Source organism: Narcine bancroftii, chromosome 1, assembly GCF_036971445.1.
Source record: "Narcine bancroftii isolate sNarBan1 chromosome 1, sNarBan1.hap1, whole genome shotgun sequence".
Taxonomy (NCBI): Eukaryota; Metazoa; Chordata; class Chondrichthyes; order Torpediniformes; family Narcinidae; genus Narcine; species Narcine bancroftii.
In genome coordinates, this window is record NC_091469.1 from 94104168 (window position 1) to 94126313 (window position 22146).

A 22146-nucleotide genomic window follows, 5' to 3' on the forward strand; every position below is an offset into this window, starting at 1 on the left:
GGCCTTGCTTTCAATGCTCACCTATCCTTGGAAGGTTAAATAAATGCATGGTAGGATTGGGGAAATGAGTAGATTGGATGAACTGAAATGGGATAGACCTTAAACAAGAACTTAAGTTTCTTTTCTCAACACCCTTCACAAATGCTACCAAAAGGTTGAACTTTTTCAGTTTTAAATTCAACTTTTCAACATTGTTCTGCTTTCGTCAATCACAGATGTTTCTCTGCGGGATAGTCTTGATGCTGCTAATTAGTTGTAATTTTACAGATAAAGTGTTCATTTGTATTTAAATGGAATATTAGGAAGTTATCTGGTTTGGAAAATGAAATTGAGAATTTAATTCGGAGAGGGACAGAAACTATCAGATTGGTGATTAGAAATACTTCCAAATGGAGTGGGCATGGCATGATGGTGTAGGAAGAAGATGTGGGAAAACACCTCCCCCTGGCAGAACTACTTAAAACCTGATTTACAATTTTTTGAAAAATTTCTAAAAGTATTTAAATCATTGGTGAATATTCCTACTTTACTGCCATGAGGAAAATTAAAGGTCAGATGGGGAAAAAACCACAATCAAACAGTTGGGAAGTACAGAAGAAACTTGGCCTACCTTACAGAATGAGCCTCCAGTGTTGAGTTCAGTTCCATTCCAGCCACAGCGATCATCTGTAGGTAAGACCTACTCCATGCCGGCGCCAACCTTGTTTACAATTGCACAAGATGGTGCCAACAATCGTCAGTGAACTTCACCGGATCAAGAAGATGCTTCGCGCATGCCCACATTGCTCGAACGGGGCCAGGCCGCGGGGAGACCTGACCTCTACCAGTCTAGTGATTCTTGGCTGGAAGGTATCCGTATACGCAGTCGGAGGCCCCGATTGCCTTATCAACGGAGGAGGAAGTCATCACGGGATTAGCAGAAGAAGAAGAGCAATTATTGGAGGTAGCTGCAAGCCTGACTGAGGGTAGCCCTGAAGTTAAAAGGACCTTTATGTTTAAATCAGACTCTGCATCTTTTAACCCTGTTTTAAAAGACATAGTCAAACAAATAGGGAATCTGGCAATGCAAATGAATCAGGGATTTTCTGAAATGAAGGGTGCAATGTCTGAAATAAGGGGAGAAATATCTACTATTAAAATGGATGTGAATAAATGTTTGCGAGCTGTGGATAAGGTTCAAGATATTTTTTTTTAATTGAAAAGTCATTTTTTGACTGTAAGGATGAAATGGATCAATATAAAGAAAAAGTAGGTAAGATGGAAGATTCATTTACCAGTTGGGAAATTCAGAAGACAGATTTGTTGAAGAAGATTAATGTTTTGGAGAATCAAAGTCGGAAAAATAATGTTAAAATTGTGGGATTACCGGAAGATGTTGAAGGTTCAAATCCGGTTCAGTTTTTTCAAAAATGGATTCCTGAGGTCTTGGGAGCGAATTCCTTTCCAGATGGGTTGGAACTGGACAGAGAGCACCGGGCAACTAGAAGAAAAACATATCCGGGTCAAGCACCACAATCTGTCTTGATTCGGTGTCCAAGATCGAGAGATGATTTTAAAACTTGCAGTTCAGAATGCCAAACCTAATAAGGGTTCTTTGATTATCCAGAATAGAAGAGTATTTTTTAAATGTTGATTTAAGTCAAGACTATTAAATGTCATAAAGAATTTAATTCAGCTAAGGCTGTTTTGTGGAAGAAAGAGTATAAGTTTGCTTACCATTATCCTGCAGTGTTGAAGATTTTTTTTGGTAATTATCAGTCTCAATTTTTTGATAATGATCATGAGGCTTTTATTTTTGCTTTTTCTCTACCTGTTAATAAGCAGGGTCAAGACCAGTCTTTTCAACAACCTGTGGTGGTTTCCGTAGGGGGTATCGAGAAAAGAGAGAGGGAGACGCAACAACTGATTGATATTGATGATGATACTGTTTGTTCTGCTTGGGGGGTGTGGTTCAACTCTTCCGAAATCGTCAGCCACTTGTGGTGTTAGTCACCCCTGTGCAATTGAGTGGGGGGGGGGGGGGGTACTATTCTTATATTGTTGTGGTTCTTACTTTTAAAAAAAGAAAAACTAAAATATAAAAAAAACGTTCCAAATGTCTGCTGTAAACAAATCTTTGAAATCAAAAGAAAAAAAGTCCATTGAAACACTTTATCATTCCATAATATCCCAAGACACTTTTGTAGCACAAATAAAAGCTCTCACGACTGGAGGGAGAACAATTGCTTGTATTAGCTTATAACTATAGGTAGGGTTTCACAGTAGTCTTCGGAAGGGTTCTGGGTTTAGGCGGGAAACCAGGATTATATGTGAGCAGATGGGGGCAGAGCCTGGAGACAGAGCCACCCATCAGCACAACACCCTACCAGTGAATCCCAGTTCACTGAAACTTTACAGCCAATTAAATCAATATAGCTTCTGTGGTAACATTGGAAATGCTTGATAATTCATAAAGATGGTGTTTCGCTTTTTTCTTTCATCTTTCTGCTGCTCAACAAGCAAGGATTGTTAAAATTAAATATAGACATGCTTTTCTGCACACATCCAACATTCAAACAGCAGATGGAAACTCTTAAACTAGATTATCAAAGGCTTTATTCTTTATGATTTTTTTTTAAATGCATATGATCGAATTCCTAACTAAAAACAGAAAGTGCTGTAAACTTTCAACAGGCTAAGCACCTTATGTGGAAGAAGAAAGAGTAAAGGTTTTAGTTCAACGATGTTGGCTGTACATTAATGCAGCATTTCATTCTTATATGCAAAATGTTTGATATAGGCCTCAGTTTATGTGATCGAAAAGTCTCCTTGGCTTAAGCCTACAGATTGTGCTGGATGATATCTTCCCACAAGGCATGAGGCTCCAACATAGGAATATGGATTTTTAAAAGATCTCATCACTATTCCAAACAATCTTTCCAACACTGAAACTTTTACATTAGAATAGTAAAACTTATTTCATTTTAATGCAGTTGGAAAAAAAATAGAAAGTATAGCAATGACACATTTTATTGTTACATTTATTTTTTGTTTCCTCTCCCTCTTTATCAATTATTATTTCCCCTCTCTTTACTTTTGCGTTGGCACTTGGTTTAAAGCGTCAAATCCACCCACTCTCACTTACACTTCCTTCCCAGCACTTGCAGAGTTAATTTCACAACTTTTCACAACCTGTAAAAGTGGTGAAATCATTTTTTAAATATCTTAAAAGGCATTCAGACACATGATGGAAGAGAAACAATTTACAGGACTATATGTAAACAGTTGGGATGTGTAAACAAATTAGACAGCCCTCTCAAAGAACTGTCATGCACAATACATCAAAAAAAACTTGTTTATTTCGATTGCATTGCCTTGGTTTTTAAAGCAATGGTGCTACTCCGTTGATTATAATTTCAACAGTGAACGACAATCACTCACTCGGCCACTCCACCTGTCAAATGAGCAGTGTGTTTCTCTGAGCATGACAGAACCAGGCAGGAGGAGACAGCAGTGCTTGTGTGATATTACTTTGATGTTTGCTTTGCCAAATTGGATGACTACACAATACAACCAATGAACAGGAAGATTCATCTAGCCAGTAGGAGGGATTTTCTAACTTGTAACATTACAATTGGGAGATTTAATGCTGATTGATTAAAAGGCGAGATCATTGATTCAATGACCTTTTGCACTGACATTTTTAAAAAAGAGATAAAGCATACATGATCCAAAAATTGCAGCTTTGGCTTTAATTCCACTAGGCCTGCAATTCAATTCGGGGAAGAGATGGTGAAATTAAGACCATGAGAAGAAGGGGCATGGTTACAGCACCAGTGATCAGAGTTCGAATCCGGATCAGTCTTCAAGGAGTTGGTATGTTATCCCTGTGACCTGCATGGATTTTTTCTGGGTGCTTTGGTTTCCACCCTGTGGTGATGCAACACAGCCATGCTCCCACCAGTCTACTGCAGGGGGCAACCACTGTACCTGCAGGCAGGCAACCTGGGAGGCTGGCCCCACCTGCCTGCTGTCAATCACTATCCCACATAAAGTTTCGAGCCAGCCCCTTTGGAAGCAGTCAAACACGTGGAGCCAGGTGCGTACTTAAAACCTGGTGTGTACAAGTTTAAGTTGATTAAAGCCTGTTGTACATTTCGTGGACTTGGCATCAAAATTTTTCACACAGCAGTGCTTACACACCCACCCTCCAAAAATAAACCTATGGTGTTTGTAGGTTAATTGGTGTATTTCAGTGACATGGGCTGCAGACCAGAAGGTCATGTTAACATGCTGTTCTGTTAAGAATTTTAAAAAATTCAAAAACAAAGAGACTGAAGGAGAAAAGTATAGACTAGAGGAGCAGAAGAATGGTTAAAGGTTGGTCCTCCAAAGGATGCTCAGTGGCAATAACTCCATGTTGTCTTGTAAAAATGCAATGCAGAGGCCAAAATTCTCCAAGGAACTGTTATCTCTAAACACAAAGCTGAGCTTCCTGATTTCACGAATGTGGCAGAGGCCCAAAACATCTTTACCTCCACCGTAATTTGTGAAGATTGATGAAGATGAGCCATGTGTCATTGCTGCCAAGTCACTCCTGCAGATTATGGAGTTTCAGTGGTGCAGTTAGTAGAGGTGTTGACTCACACTTGTATCATAATCAAGAGTAAATCAATGAAAGGTTGAACTGAGGACCCTGCCTTTTTTTTTTAATAACCTTAGTGCCTGCCTTCTGAGAGTAATGCAACCATGATAGAAATATCTGCAACAAGTAAAAAAATCTCCCCGAGACTCTATTCAGCGATGATTTATTGCAGTTTTGTTGCCCTTCCTCCTTTCAGACCTCCAAAGCTTTGATTCTTCCATTACAATGACATCCATTTGAGATTAATACCTCTCTCAGTATAACACCCCAAACCCCAATCACAATTACAACACAGAAAATAGATATGTTGACTTGTGATTAGGGATTCCCATGCAAGAGTGGATCACATTAATTATCACAGTCATTGTGCTCCACCTCTATAGTAAATTATGTTTAACTGTTGGCCAAATACAGCTGACAAAAGATAACTCATCTGTTCCTGGCTTTAGGTGATACGGCTTCCAATAAATATTCCCAACAGCTGGTAGACAGTTGAAACTTTGCCCTTGTTATGACAAATTAGATAAGTCCGACAGCCAACATTATCAAGGCAGGATGAAAATATCTGTCAAAGGTTGTACATATTTTGGAGGGACGCTCATAGCTAATAATAAAAATGACATTTTCATATCATGTGCTGCCCTCACCAATTAAGACCTATGAAACTGGAGTAAACCCCTCATTATCTTGTTCCCTTAGGAACTACAGCGACGGCATGTTCCAGTGCTACAAGCAAGATAATAAGGGTATTTTGTGCACTTCATTAATCCCAGAGTTATAAACAATCAAAAGGATAAGAAAAGGCTATGGCACATTTTAGAATGAAGTTACATTGACAGAAAATAAATGTGATCAAGGCATTAATTATTTTACTGAAGCATACCATGTTATACACACATTTTAAGCTGCTTTTCCAGTTTGAATAAATTACAAATAAACTGTACAAATAACAGCACTATTGTTGCCACTGGTTCAGATATTAATACAAGTGTCAAAACCCTTTCAATTAAACAAAAAAATATGCGACAAGATTAACTTTACCCTCCAGTCAGAAGGATGTGGAAAAGGGCTCTCCAAGTTAGAATGGAGATCCTATTTAAACCTATCCAAAGTTTCCAGTGCTGGGCAATGTGTAGTAATGACAATGGTATGTTAGAATAAGCCAAAGGCTCATCAAGAATTCACTAATTGTGCGGAAAGAGTGACTGACATTCAGCTCCTGGTCCTTCTTCAGGGGAAACCTCAGTTCACGCAATGTTCCTCTTCTGTTTTATCCCTTCTGAAAAAAAAAATTGTAATCAGGTCTGATACACCATCAGAGACTTCAAAAGACTGGAAATTGTCAGACGACAGGCTTTTATTCCCATAACACTCATGTGGCTGTCCCATTTCTAGGGTTCGTAGTGGAGGACAGACTTGGGCGTAACTGCCTTTATTAGTGAATTCCAAGGGGAGTAGTCACAGGGCTAGTCAGCAAGAAAGTAGTCCAGCCATACACACAAGGCATTTTTAAACAGTCCTGTAAAATGGGGTTGGCCAGGCAATTTGTCTGGTTAGTGCCCCATTCACAGGACAATTTGAAAGAGTCTGACACATTTAAGCATGTCCGAAATCAACTAGGTCCCTGCCCTACCTCAGAGGTGGTCAGGGAATCCATTAGAACTAACCTTGGTCACATCCTCCTGTGGCTTGAATCCCTGGCAGAAGGGGAGAGAGAGAGTGGCAAAGGCAGGAGATGAAAGGTAGAGAAAGGAGGGGAGAGCAGCAATGAGGGGAGGAGGGATGGCTGGGTGGGTAAGGGGGAAGGTAAGGGAGAACTGGAAAGACTGGAAAGGGGAGGGGAAAGAAAAGGAGAGCAGGTTTGCAGAAAGCAGAGGTCAATGTTAATGCCATCTGGCTGGAGGGTGCCCAGACAGAAGTGTGTTGCTCCTCCAGTCTGCGGGTGGTCAGGGTGGGACAGTACCTAAGGGCATGGACAGACATGTGAGTCTTGGAGTATGAATCAGAATTTAAATGGTTAGCTATTGGGAGGTCTCTGTTGTTGTGGACAGAGAGGAGGTGCTCAGCGAAGCGATCTCCAATCTGCGACCAGTCTCTCCAATGTGGAAGATGCTGCAGGGCACCTGAATAAAAATGTGGGGAGGAGAGGAGAGGAGGGAAGAAGTGTCAGGGAGAGGAGCACAGGGCAAAGGAAATTTGGGTGGGAGGGCAGAATAGAAAGAAAGCTGAGCGGGGGCATAGCTCAACTTCTTGTCTCTCTTATGCCCCTCTCTTGTCTCTCTCTCTCTCTCTCCCTCTCTCTCTCCTTCCCTCTCCCTCTGTCTCCTTTGCTCCAGCTCCCCACCCCTTCCCTCTCCAGTCAGAGAGTTATCCTCTCCCCCTGCCACGTAGCTTTTTCCGCTTCTGCCATCCCACCCATATCCGCTTTTGACCTCTTATTAAGGCACCTGTTTGTTTTTTTTGCTCATATATTAACGAAGGAATCAGACCCAAATTATTGGTCACACTTTACTTCCCTTCGACGCGGCATTATTGTAGCCCGATTAATAACCACAAGCAGACATGAAGTGAGTAATTAAAGGCTTTAATAACCTAAAACACAGGCATGTTTTCACATGCTGCTGGCCCAGTTCCAAGGCTGGTATGAAAGATGGAGACTAGGGCATCTCAGCCTTTATTAGGGAGTCTTATGGGGAGGAGTAGACAATGGGCTAAACATGCATCCTTGTGGTGCACCTATGTTGATCATCAATGAGGAGGAGACGTTGTTTCCAATTTGTCCTGACTGTGATCTTCTGATGAGCAAGTCAAGGATCCAGTTGAAGAGCATGGTGAAGAGTTGAGGCCCAGGGTTTGGAGTTTGTTGATCAGCACTGAGGGAATGATGATATCAAAGAATGAACTGGAGACAATGAAGAGCAGGTTTATGAAGAAGTTGCAGTTTTCTAGGTGATCTAGAGCTGAGTGGAGAGCCAGGGATATTGCAACTGTTATGGAGTTATTGTGACAGGAAGCAAATCTTGAAAAGTGGGTCCAAAATAAGTGGAGACAACACTCTGAATCTCAAACAGCATCCGCAGATTCTTACCATTTATCCAGTGTATTTTAAAGTTCAGTCACGGCAGCCTTGAAGGAAAACAAACTCCTAAAACCAGTAGATAAGACAAGGTCCAGGAAATAATTTTTTGATTGTTGATTGATAGAGTTTCACCTTGTGAACTTCTTTGAAATGCATTAAAAAAGTATCTTGCAGATGGGGAAGTGCGTAAATAGATAATTTAAAAGACAGGAGCTTCAATATCTCCCTCTCAGCATTGAACTCTCAGCCTCAATTGTATGCATAAACACCAGAGATGCAACCTGAATCTCCAATTCAAGTTTTACCTGCTGTATCAAGATAACACATAAATAGGTGGGGAGAATACTGCTTGCTGTATCATTCAAAACCATCCACTGCCCCATTGTGGAGGCAGGTGACATTAAATGCTTTGCGAATTAAACGCAATAAGCAACTGAAGAAAATAGAGCAGTAACCCACTCAAAACCACATTCCCCTTTCAATATAATCATTGCTGATCTGTCCCAGCCCCTCACCCTTTATTGGGTGTCAGTTTTCCATAACTCTGGATTCTTCAAGAATTCACCTATGTCATCTTTAAATTGTCCAGCCTCCAAATCCCCCAGCATAAAAAATTCCAGAGATTCAGTATTCTTTCTGAGAAGAACAATTATTTAGGATCAACTAAATTAAAGTCCACTTAATTGCCCCTACACAGCCTGTTCTCCTCAATGGATGCCTGATGGCTTTGGGCCAGGGCCAAATAAAGTAGAAGTGGAATATTTGACTCTAATTAAACATATCCATGTGCCTTCACTCATTTGACCTCTTAAATAATTCACCCTACACAGTGCTTTTGCTGTTATAATGTCGTCACCTGATTTTTAAAGTACAAAAAGATTTCAAAGTTCAGATTTATTTTCAAAGTACATACATGATATCACTGCAACAGAACTTCCTCAAGCCGTCTTGGACCTCACCATTCTGCAGGACTCAGGAGGGGATGTTGAGAGGGTGGGTTTCGACCTGTGCAACCCCTACTCACCTAAAATCCTTTCACCTACATGCTGTTCCTTTCTGAGAAGTGGGGTATCACATATCAAACCTCACAATCTGACTAAAAAGAACCATTGTCATCCTAAGAAGAATTATATCCAAGAAAATAAATATTGGTTTATACAAATAAGAGTCTTGGATGGTCAGTGTGAGCAGTTCCTTTGGTCATTCAGTGTTCTCACTGCCTGTGGGAAGAAGTTGTTCCTCAGCCTGGTGGTGCTGGCTCTGATACTCCTGTATCTCTTCCCTGACAGGAGCAGCTGAAGGATGCTCTGTGCAGGGTGGAAGGGGTCCTCAATGATTTTCCACACCCTCTTCAGATAATGATCCCAGTAGATCACATCAATGGTGAGGGAGGGAGACTCCGGTGATCCTCGCTGCCACGCTTATGGTCTTGGGACAGTAGCATGATCAGGAGCAGGCTGAGCACACAGCCTTCAGCTGCTGAATATCCTCCTACCGACCCAAACAGACTGTGGTCTTTCTGTCAGGAAGTCTAAGATCCAGTTACAGAGAGTGGAGTACAACTTCTCCACCATGAGCGAGTACAGCTTCTCCACCATTCCTGACATGAGTGTTCAAAGGTTATGAATTTGATTAGTCCATTTGATAAGCCCAGACAACTGAAGCAAAAGCAAGACTACTTTACAGTCATGAGGCCATTTTAATAATGTGAGATCTGACAGAGGTTCCTGATGGTGGGGTCTGGTTCCACCACACCCTAGCCCTAACATTCACCCTCACAATTTCCTGTAGGTCCTCTTTAACTCTTATACTTGTCAATTATGAAGGTTTTCCCTTGGACCTCAGTCAAAGTCACAACCCAAACCTTGCTTGATCTTGAGCTTAATCTTCTTGACCAAGCTCCAGCCTTACCCATGATCCCACCTCTCCCACTTTCTGGTCCTCCCTTTGCTCACCATTCACTCCCTTGTCCCTTCCATAATCCAGACCTTTGCTGTCATCCCAAATGATTTCAAGCTAAATCATCTCCCTGACCCATGATTCATAATTAGTCCTTGCCACTAGCTACTGATGAGAAAACAATCATCAATCACACCAACAACCAATCACTATTTTTTGTGCAGAAGGGGAATTAAAGTTTCTGTGACAAAGGTAGATAAGTGGAGTTGAGTCCACAGCCAGATCAGCCAGCAGATTTGATGGGCCAGATGACATACTCTTGTTTGTTATGTTCTTATGATGCCTCTCCCTCCTACCAATAACTCAACTTGACTTTCAGCATTCTTTTTTTCCCATTGTCCCAACCTGTCTCTATGGGCCACTTGACCCCAAACCCAACCTCAGTTCTTCAGCAGACTTCACAAACTGAACCTAGACCTGTGATTTAGATACTTTCCTTACACGCCACTGCATGACTTAAAACATTTCTATTAGTTCAATGCCTTCTGGTCATGCATAACACTGGGACCCTGAGACAACATCTTGGGCCTCATGAACCACTGATCCTCCCTTTCTTGGGTTTTCAGATAAAAAGTCAGATCTCACCATTTATCCCAGCTAATAGTCATCAAGTTTACATTCATTGGCCTCATCAGCAACATGGTTAGTCACACTACAGAGAAAAGTGGAAAATCTTGTGATATTGTGCAACAGTAACAATCTGATTCTCAATGTGGATGAGATGAAGGAGAGGATAGTGGACTTCAGGAGGGCCAGGAATGACCATCATTAACATCAATAACTCTGTAATGGAGAGATTAGAGAGCCTTACATTCCTTGGAGTTCACTTAGATAGTGGCCTATCATGGACACACAACTTCTCACTTGTCAAGGAGGCACAATGGCGACTGCACTCCCTGAGAAGACTGAAGGCTATCTGTCACAATTATTTCAAATTTTTACAGGAGTAACATCGAGAGCATCCTGGCCAGCCTCTTTAAAGTGTGGTGCAGTTGCTGCAGAGAAATAGATCAGAGGTCAATCCAAAGGACCATAAGAGTGGCAGAGAGGATCACTGGAGTCTCCCTCCCTCCATCGACATGATCTACCAGGATTGCTGTCTGAAGAGGGCACGCAAAATTATCATGGACCCCTTCCACTCCTCACAGCAGCATCTTTCAGCTGCTCCCATTGGGAAAGAGATACAGGTGTATCAGAGCCAGCACCACCCAGTTGAGAAACAGCTTCTTCCCATGAGCAGAGATAATGCTGAACGACCAAAGGAACTGCTCACACTAACAATTTGAGACTATCATATTCACAAAATAATATGTGTTTGCTTATTTGTACTTATGAATACTTGTTTCTCTGTATGTGTTTCATGTCTGGTCATGTGTCTGTGTGTTTTGCATTGAGGATCGGAGAACACTGCATTGTCGGATTGTACTTGTACAATCGGATGACAATAAACGGCGCCTTGACTAGATTCTAACATACTTCATTGCCCCATTTTGTTTGAAATCTCCTTAATTGTTCATCATAAGTTAACCCTTCATCACAGGAATCAATAAACCTTTTTCTGACTACATCCAATGCAAATATAATCCTCAGTAAATAAGCAAACTAAAATTGTAAACAGTATTTCAGTTGTAAGACTTTGTGACTGATATTTTCCATTTGAATTACTGGTCACCAGTCACCTGGATCCTTCTGTATAAGAGAATTATACAGTTTCTCACCACTAAAACAATGTCCGCATTTGTGTGATTTTCAGCAAACTGGGTAAGTTCGCCTTTGACCACATTAATTTTAATTTAGAGATGTACAACAGTAACTAGTTTTTCAGGCCCATGAGCCTCTGCCCACCCCCACCCCCTCATATACTTCTATGATCTTTCTAACCCTGTATGTCTTTGGACTATGGAGAAAACTGCATCACCCAGTCACATGTTTGCAGGGAAAACATACAAACTCCTTACAGGCAACACCAGATTCAAACCTAGTTCACTGATGCTGGTAATAAAGTTGCGCTAACCGCGACATTAACCATGCTGCCTTAAGTTGATTCTATTCCATCTGATGATGTCAGCCAACTAACTTAACATATTCGTCATCATTAATCAGAATTTCAAGAAAAAGTCCCAGCTCAAAAAGTTGACTGAGCCCCCAGAGGAAACCAGAGGAAACCCTGGTCCCAATCGCTGGTGCCTTAACAGTTTTGTGCTAACCACTACATTAACCATGGCCCCCTTCCCCGTGACGCAGTCAAGATTTGGTTTATTCCATACTTCTTTCCTACCGACCACATATAAAGCATTAAAAAAAAATTATGTTATGTGAGGTGAAAAGAAAACAAGGCTTTTACTTAAAGGTATTGTGGCCTCAGGTCTTAGGGGGGTGGGGGAATGGCAGGAGAGTGGGATGCGTGGGACCCCGATGAGAATGGCTGGTTTAGGCAAGTTTTTCTATCAATAAATATTGTCTTTATTTAGGTTAAGGTATTAGTTTCAGACTTGGGTTTTTCATTTTAAAACTGTTATGAAATGATATTGTGTTATACTCATTCTTTCCTAGAAGATCTGTTAATATGAGGTCATTAATCCTGCTTTATCGCACATAATCTGGCCTGAAACCTTGTTGGTTCTAAGCAGATGGTCCAAATGCTTTCATGAACCAGTGTTCAATACTATTTATTTTCCTAACTGGATTCAGAGAAACCCCAGAATTTCTTGAGTTACTGTATATACTTTCATATAGCACCACTACCACCATGATTCTTCCACCAATAACTTCCTGTCACTTCTACTCATGCTGGTTGCTTCGGAGCTGGAGAAAGATGTAACCTTCTGGAAGAACACAGTGGCTTGAGCAGGATCTATGCAGGAATGAGGGTGGTACATACTTCAGACTGAGACCCTGCATCAGGATTGAGAGTTTGGAGAGTAGAGGAAAGAGAGCAAGGGCACAGAAGTGAGAGGAAGGCATGAGACAAGGGTTGGGAAGTGATGGGTGGAATTAGAGGGATGAGCTCATAGAAACAGGTGAACGTTGGGAGAGAATTGTTGAGAAATAAATTTTTGCATAAAAAGATAGCAAATAGAGGTTGGTGGTAGTTGAGGGGAAGGGTTAGACATAGGTTGTTAGGTGTTTGGTCGAATCAGACAATAAAGGAATAATGGAACCAGATCAGGGGATGGTTGAGAGAGGAATGGGACCAGGGAACTAAGGTAGAGAAAACTGAGGTAGGTTGGCATGAGGGTGACGAGCAAATGTAAGGTTGATGGGTCTCGGCAATGAGAGTGGATGGGATAAAAAGGAAGAGAGACTCTAGGTGGATTGGTGGCAGTTGAAAACAAACACAAGGAATGGGTTACTGGAAACTAGATAATTCAAAGTTAATAGCATTGGACCAGAAGCTACCCAGTCAGAATATGCAATAGTGGTCTTCTAGTTTGGCAGTGAAGAAAGCCGAGGACATACAGGTCAGTGTGGAAATGGGAATAAAATTTGAAGCAGCATGCAACTGGAAGGCAGGTGTGGTAAACAGAATGCTCTGAAAACAAGTTACCCTGGTCCATGTGTTGATGTAAAGGAGGCTACATCATGATCTTGTCATCATGTACAAAAGAGGAAAGGTGTTGCAGAAGCAAAGTAGGCTTTCATAATATCTCCTCTGGTCATTGAACTATAGAACATTACAGAATCAGAATCAGGATTTATTGTCATGAACAAGTCATGAAATTCAGTGGTTTATGGCAGTATCAAAGTGCAAACATACATATTATAACCATCTTACAACATTACTATAAAAATACATAAAATAATAATAACAATAATAGAGCACAAAAAGTAAGGCCGTGTCTTTGGTTTATTGATTATTCAGGAATCCGATGGCAGCGGGGAAGAATCAGTCCTTGTGCCGCTGAGTGCCCATCTTTAGGCTCCTTACCTTTTCTTCGATGGTAGCAGAGTGAAGAGTGCATGGCCTGTGTGGTGAGGGTCTTTGAGGATAGAGGCTGATTTGTTTTTTTAACACACCACCTTAAAGCACAGCTTTACACAGGGCCTTCAGCCCTTCAAGTCTGCGCCAAATTATTATTCTGCCTAGTCCCAATGATCTTCACCCAGCTTCCATATCTCTCCTATCCATCTACCATCCAATTTTTTTATTAAATGTGAAAATTGAGGCTGCATTCACCACTTCAACTGGCAACTCATTCCAGTTTCCCCCCAATGTTCCCCCTAAACTTTTTCCCTTTCATCCTTAACCCATGTCCTCTGGTTTGTATCTCACCTATCCTCAGTGGAAATGGCATATCTACATTTACTCTATCTGTACCCCTCATAATTTTGTTTAGTTCTACCAAATCTCCCTCATTTATCCATTTAATCTTTCTTCTTTTAATTTTTCCTAGTAACTCAGTTCCTGAATTCCTAGCAACATCCTAGTAAATGCCCTGTGCTCTCTTTCAATTTTATTTATAGATTTCGTGCAGTTAAGTGATAAAACCTGCAAAAAATACTCCAGATTTGGCTTCACTAATGTCTTATATAACTTTATAATACATCCCATCTCCTTTACTCAATACTTTGATTTATGAAGGCCAGTTTGCCAAAAACTGTCTTTACAACCCCATCTACCTGTGATGCCACATTTAGAGAATTTTGTATCTGTATTCCCAGGTCCCTCTGTTCCACCACACTCCTCAATGCCCTACCATTTACCACATATGTCCTTTCTTGGTTTGTCCTTCCAAAATGCAGCACCTCACACTTGTCTTTATTAAATTCCATTTGCCATTTTTCAGACCATCTTTTTCCAACTGGTCCAAAATCTCTTTGCAAGGTTTGAAAGTCTTTCTCATTCTCCACAACGCCTCCAGTCTTAGTATCATCAGAAAATGTGCTAATCCAATTTACCAAATTATCATCCAGATCATTTTTGATATAGATGATAAACAACAATGGTCTCAGCACTGACCCCAGAGGCACACCACTAGTCACAGGCCTCCAGTTTTAGAAATAATAATCCACCACCACTCTCTGGCTTCTCCCATATATCCAATTATGTTTTTTTTTAAATAAACCTATGTGATTTTTCTGTTCTGAAGTGTCTCTCTACGTTCCAGGAGTGGCCATTCACACAGGAATGGCCAAAATTCCAAATATCCGTGTCACTCCATGAGTTTAAACAGAATACCTGAAGTGTGATATTTAAGGAGGCTGGACATCCTCTTCATTAGCCCATGGTTCATGGATTGCCTGCAGTTCGGTTTAGACTGCAGGTGATCCATGAAAATAACCTAAGGGTTAAGGAGGTAAAATGTCCTTATTCCCATTCTGATCTTTTTATACAGACTGCAATCTGGGAAATTGGGAATAATTTCCTGGAACACAGCAGCTGTGTGAAAAACATATATGTTGAATCCAGTTTATTACCTCACTGTGAATATTGAGCATCTGCACCTTTCTGACTAAGGTCAAAGACCTTACTAACATCAGGTAGACAACATCCACTGCCTTTCCTTCAACTTTCTTAGTAACCTCCTTGAAAAGTCTATATGATAGGTTAAACATGACCTACCACACACAAAGCCATGTTGTCTATCCGCTATCAGTTCCTTGCTATTCAAATACTTTTATATCTAATCACTTAGGACACCTTGCAACAATTTACCTACCAATGATGTCAGGCTTATTGGTCTACAATTTCCTGGGTTACATTTGGAGCCTTTTATTAAATAACAGAACACCATGAGTTATCCTTCAATCCTCTAGTACATCACCTGTGGCTTTGGACATTTTAAATATTGGTATTTCTTTCAGGGACCTTGCAATTTCTACATTAACCTCTCTCAAGGTCCAAAGGAATTTCTTGTCAGTATTCAAGGGAATAAATTGCTTGTAGTCAGTTGAATATTAAAGGTTCTGTCAAGAACATGTGACTCTTCTATCAAAGTGCAGTGAAGATAAATATATCTACTCAGTCACTTTCAGTGGCAAAGCAATTCAAGAGGTGTTTGTACATGGCGCTGATGTGGAATACGCATGAGAAAGAACACTGAAGAAATGAATGGTCATAATTTTTCTCTTGCCTACTGATAGACCTCTTGTGGTATTTCTTTTATAATCGCAGTTGAAGGAATCCAAAATTTGTGCAATGTATCACAGATTAGCCTTTGACAGATGCCAAGGGACTACTTTCAGTAAAGCACAATTTTCACTCCTGTGGAGCTATGTTTAATTTGGCACCATGCAAAATTTAGATAAACTGTGATTCAATCCTTTTTTTTAATCCTTGATTTCTTATCTGTCTCAGAGGAAGTGCAGTAAATAGGCATGTCCAGGAACAATTTATATGCTAATTGCTGTTTCTCTGCTCATTTGCCTGTTTGAAATAAAACACCAATCAGCAAACCTATCTCTTGGCCAATACCTTATCTTTCTGATTAGCCACTTGATATGCATTACCAATGACTCCAAAGACTGAGAGTGAGAACGATAGGCTTTAATACACTTTAGATTGTAGCTGGCCAACTCCACGTGCTCAAATGAAAGGATGAAGGAGGAAGGTCAACCTTTATGGCCAGGTCACAAGGGGAGGAGTTACCAGGCAGCGAGTCATCAGTGGGCGGGCTAGCCACTCACACAGTAGTATATACATATCACCACACCACTGTCTGTAGATTTTGGGAGTTATACCTCTGATCAGAGGTAACTGGAAGGAAATCACTGAATTTAACTTGAATAAGACCATAAGGCACAGAGCAGCCCATTGAGTCCATTTTCCCATTCAGCCCTACCTTGATCAGCATAACCTTCGACGCCCTGGCTAATAAAGAACATATCAATCTCTATCTTAAAAGGAGGTAGTTGGCTTTTGTTTCCTTGATCTAATCATACATGGTTGGTTGATTGAGATCATATGAAATGGAAACAGGTGTCAATCATACTTCCTCTCATGCCTGCCCAATATTGTAGAAGATCATGGCTGATCATTTGCCTCAGATCTTCTTTGCTGTATTGACCCCATAATCACATGATTTCCTTATTATCTAAAAATCTATATATTCAGAGATCAAGTTACTTGGAGTTCACATTGGCAAAGATTCATTAGGCTCAGAGTGAAGAAATTTTGTCCCATTTCAAAACTAAATGAAAACCTCAAAGTATGAGAGAATCATGTGACAGAAGAAATTATGTCCACTGTATAGTCTTCAGAGTTTAAATAAGTCTTTGTCTGCTGTTCAACAGGCAGAAGGCAATTTTGTGCAATATTACATGTTCTGTACTATTACATGGAAATCTTAAATCTTGAATTTGCTTGTTTTTTTTTCATTTACTTTGTGTTAGCCTGAGTTTGCAACTTGCATAACTACCCGCCTGTAAACTTCCTTCTGCTTTTTATGTGGCATTATGTTAATTCTCAACAAACCTATAGCAGCTCTTTCATATCTTTTAAACTGCAGAGAGCATAGAATGCCCAGAATTCTCTATACAAGAAGGTTTTGGAGACAAGGTCACTGGATGTATTCAAAGAGGATGTGAATATATTTTTGAAAGATCAAGTAATTGAGAGCTATGGGGAATTGGGAAAGAAGAAATGTTGAGGGCTGGGCAAGAGCTGCCATGATTATATTGAAAGATCTGGCAGGCTGGAGGGGATAAGAAACCTTCTCCTGCTTCTATTTTTTCATGTTCTTTTGAGACCCTTATGAAACAACCCAACCCAACCAGGGTAAGTATTAACCCCACTGTCAATAATATTTTTGTACATTTTTCTAAAATCAAGATTCAAAATTCAAGAAAATATGGGTCCAGTCCTCATCTGACTACCCTGTAATGACAAGAATTCAGAGGTGAATAAGATATGAAAGAGCTGCTGTAGGTTTGTTTTTAGACATACAGCACAGTAACAGTCCCTTTCATCCCATGAGGCTCTGCCACCCAATTACATCCAATTGTCCTACAGGCTTGGTACAGTTTTGAATGGAAGTAGGAAATAGGAGCACCCGAAGGAAGCCCACGCAGACACAGGAAGAATGTACAAACTCTTTACTAACTGCACCGGATTCGAACCATGGTCGCTGGCACAGTAACAGTGTGGCACTAACCGCTAAACTAACTGTGCCACCCCCGCTTATGGCAGTGGAGAAACCCAAGGACAGATAGGTTGGTGTGGAAATGGGAAAAGGAGTTAACACAGCACACAACCAAAAACTCAAGGCAGGCATTGTGGACAGAATGCTCTGCAAAGAAGCCTCCCTGGTCTGTGTTTGTTAATGTAAAGGAGGCTACATCATGATCTTGTCATCACATGTGAGAGAGAAAAGCTGTTGCAGAGCCAACATATGGTTTTATAATTTCTACTCTGGTCAGTATTCAAAGGAATATATTGCCTGCACGCAATTGAATAGAATGTGCTTTTATCAACAGGCAGTGAAGATAAAGTTTGTTGAGAATTATCATAATGCCACATAAAAAACAGCAGGAATTTTACAGATGGCTAGTTATGCAAGTTGCAAACTCAGGCTAATACAACCAGCAGATTTAAGATCCCTTTATTGTCATATAATATTACACAAAATTGCCTTCTGTCTACTGTAAGGTGGACTATTAGTATTGCCCGGTGCCCCTTACAATTAGAGAGAAAGAGAAGCAAAAGAGAGTCCTATCAGTCACTGAGTGTCTGTAGATTTGCCTCTAGCACTCCCATAGCCTGTGCAGCTGTTTGAATCATCGACAAGCTGAGCTCCAATGGCAAGCTGAGAAGTGCTCAGATAATGCGAAGCCAGGGTTTAAATTCGACTGCAAGTGTTGATGCCCACAGCTTGGAAATCTTGTGTTGTTTGAGTGAATGACATGCAACAGAAAATGCAGAAAATATTAAGCATTTGTGGAGAGAGAAACAAAGGTAGCATTTCAGGTTCATCATTTTCCATCAGAGTCCTTCCATGGGATGAAATGCTATTGGTCTGAAAAATGAACTCAACTCATTCTCCACAGGTGCACTTTGACCCATGGAATTTCTTCAGAATGTTCTGTTGAGATCAGGCAAGCTAAAAAACGATCCACTGATTATTTATTTCCAACTGAGATCTCAGTGACTCATATTTGGAAACAAATTTTAATCTAGCAAAGAATAAGTAAATGTAGTTGCTTGATTTTGGAAGACAAATATGCTGGCCACATCAGACTGAGACAAAAAAAATTATCCTTTCACAGGACTGCTTAGGATTTCAATCTTTTGCAATTTGCCCATACCCCTCCCTTCGTTGCAGCATGTAATCCAGTAAAGTAATTAATGTTAGCTCAGAACAACACTTGAGATATAATCAGTGTATTTTCATATAATGAAAAACATGGTACTTATGGGCTAATGTCACTCCAACATCCCTCAATAATAGCCCAGAGGCAGTATAAACAAGATTTGAAAAATGCTTAATTAACATCACAAGAGAATATCTAACAATTATGTTGGTTATACATAAAATTTTTGCTTTTAACTCAATTTTTTGATTTTTAGAAAATGTGTCAATTATTATGTATTAGTGTTACAGCCCCAGAGGACCGCAAAACCCAGCAGCAATAGAAATTCACCAAATAGTTTCCATTTTCTTTAAATATTAAAACAAGATCAAACTTTTGACTTATTACTATTAATTTAACTTAACCCTCTTCTAATTTCAGAAAAACTTTTTGATTCATAGTCCAATCTCACATCTCACTCCTCCAAGTTCACTGGTATCAGGCAATTCTTATACTGTGCACAGAATTTAACCTTTCTGAATCTTCACCAGGCTTTGGTGCTTGAAAGTTAAATGGTTACCACTTAAGAAGATTCTTGTTGATTTTCACACAGAGATTTGTTGCTCATTTGACATACATAAACTGATTCCTTCTGATCAGCCACTTCAGTGTCTTGCCGAGGAAACCTGCCCCATCAGGGTATCCCAGATGATAACCTTGTTCTTCCTTTTAAATTGATATATTTTTTTCCTGAATTTGTGCCTCTTGTCCTAAATTCCACTACCATTGGAAATTACCTTGCCATACAGACTGAAAATATCTCAGGTTCAATCCATTGCCTATCCTGGTATTGAGTAATCTATAATATGTGGATAGTTTCTTACCACAATCTGACTCACCAGCACTCATGGAATTTCCCCATTAACAACTGTTGTCCATTATATGTGATTATCAACTGAGTTCGGAGTCTATCAGATGGGAATGAAAATTGAAAATATGATCCCAGGATGGAAGTGGAGCTAAAGCAAATATGTGTCTGTGCTCTCCAAAGATTTCAAGTTCTGAAATCTGGTAACATTTCAGGACACTACAGAGTTCCTTTTCTGTTTCCCTTATCTTAGATGAAACATTATACAATCAGCCATATGGACTTGTATGGACCACAAGTTCTTTGAACAGGCTGAACTCTCTCTCTCTCTCTCTCTCTCTCTCTCTCTCTCTCTCTCTCTCTCTCTCTCTCTCTCTTTCTCACTTAGAGAAAAACCTACTTGACTCATTCTGCTTGGCAAAACCATATGACCTTCCTAAACAGCGCAGTCCACCAAAACAGCTTGCTGATTCCAAAAATCAATTCATGAGAGATCTTATCAGTTTCCTGAGATGGCCCCTTCCATTTGCACTTAATTGTGAAAATCTCCAGCACAGGAGTCTATTTTCTTTGCAGAATTGTAGGCACAACCTTATGCATAACTCTTGCATTTTAAAATGAGATTTACTTTGAAGTGTTTGTATCTGTTTGTAACATAACTAAAACCCTACAATCTATCTTCCATAAATATATCTATACATAATATAAAATATAACATAATTTGTCACAGTAGTTTATTCAATATCATGAATGATTTTCAGTTTAATGTACCATCTGAACGATGGCAATTCAGACAGTGAAGCCTTCCCCACAGGAGAACAGTGGGTCACCAATGGTTTGAATAGGAATCTGTGTGGTCACAGAGGCTGGGGAAACATTGGAGGCAAATTCACAAACACTCAGTATCTCTGAAGGGACTCTCTTTACTTTTCTTTCTCTTATTGTTCAGTGCATCAGGCAATGTGCATGGTGACTCTTTGCCTTATGGCAGACCAAAGTTGAATTATATCATGTATATTGTATTTTTAGGAATTATTACAGGACAACAAAAGGAAGATTTGAACCTTGAACATAGGGCTAGGCCCTGACCATTCAATGTCTTGAGTCAAAGACAAAAAAAAATGGATGCCACATACCAAATAATGCATACACATAGGAAATTAAACAAGAAAATTTGCAGATGCCAGGGTCAGGAGCAATACACAAATGTGCTGGAGAAGCAACTACAAAGTTTACTTTATTATAACCACAGTTTGGAAGCATTGAAAGTGAATTTTGTTTGCACTATCAGAAAAAATGTCTGCAGGTCTACAAGTATCCCTCAGCCTTCCTCAGTTCAATCTACAGTATTGGAACACTTATTTAAATTCACTGATGCAAGGAGGAGTTGAAATTTGTTGATTAAATCCCTTGTTGTAACCACTAAGCACATCTTGTAATACAACTGTTTTCTTTCCAAATTCTTTTACTTATATTTGCATTTATTTATTTCAGTATTTCAAGCATCTCTGCAGGGTGAAATTTTCCAAAGCATGATTCAGCAAAGTGGATAGCATCATAGCAGGTCTTTAAAAAAAATCTAATGTGACAAAACCAGTTCAAGAATATATTCAACATTGATATGTCATAAGCAAGGACCAGACTTGTATCATACAGACTTGTATTAACAGAAGAAGCCACCTCTACTGACCAGTGTGATAAGTTGCACCATCTGTTATACCAGTAGGGTGGAGCCAATCTACAGTCATAACCAAGAGCAAGCAGTCAGCATAATACATCACATCACTATAAACATATTACCGGAATATACTCAGGCCGGCACATCACGCGGCAGCAGATGCGGACAGAGATCGCTAAAGCAACTCCCAGGACAATGAACCAGCAGGGGTAGAAGCTGGGGCAGTATCAGACCAACAGCCCTAAAATGGCATTGGTCAAGCTGCCCAGCTAACTCAGCAGATACAGGCTGGGGAAGAAGGGCATTCATATGCATGGATGTTCCCACCTGCTTTTGTTATTCATATGGCTGACTCAGTCAATCAGCAAAAATGGCAGGAACTTGAACAGTATAAAAGCAGCATTTCCAGCTCTAATAAAGGAGTGAGCTTAACCTGCCTCTGTGTGTGTGTGTGTTTCTTTGTAGCGGTCAGCTACAGTGTTATATATTCTAAAAGCAATTAAGTGCTTAATTTCTCAATATCTGAATGTATTTTACAGTAGACACTCCCTTATAGCTATTATAACCTTGATGTTTTAAATATATTTGTGTTATTTTAATATGCTCTGCAAAGTTTAATTTAAATGTTACCCTATTTCAGAACTTGAAATCTTTGGAGAGCACAGAAACATATTTGCTCTAGCTCCACTTCGATCCTGGGATCATCTTTT

General features: G+C 40.1%; 1 long non-coding RNA gene across 1 annotated transcript; it reads right to left on the minus strand.

Annotated features, from left to right (window-relative positions):
• Positions 1–619: 619 nt before the first annotated feature.
• LOC138740506 (uncharacterized) lies at positions 620–9720 on the minus strand. The gene is made up of 4 exons (XR_011342969.1): positions 9659–9720; positions 5835–5903; positions 1367–1480; positions 620–700 (listed from the first exon to the last, which is right to left on the minus strand). It is a non-coding gene; the product is annotated as an uncharacterized lncRNA (long non-coding RNA).
• Between the last annotated feature and the right edge of the window lie 12426 nt (positions 9721–22146).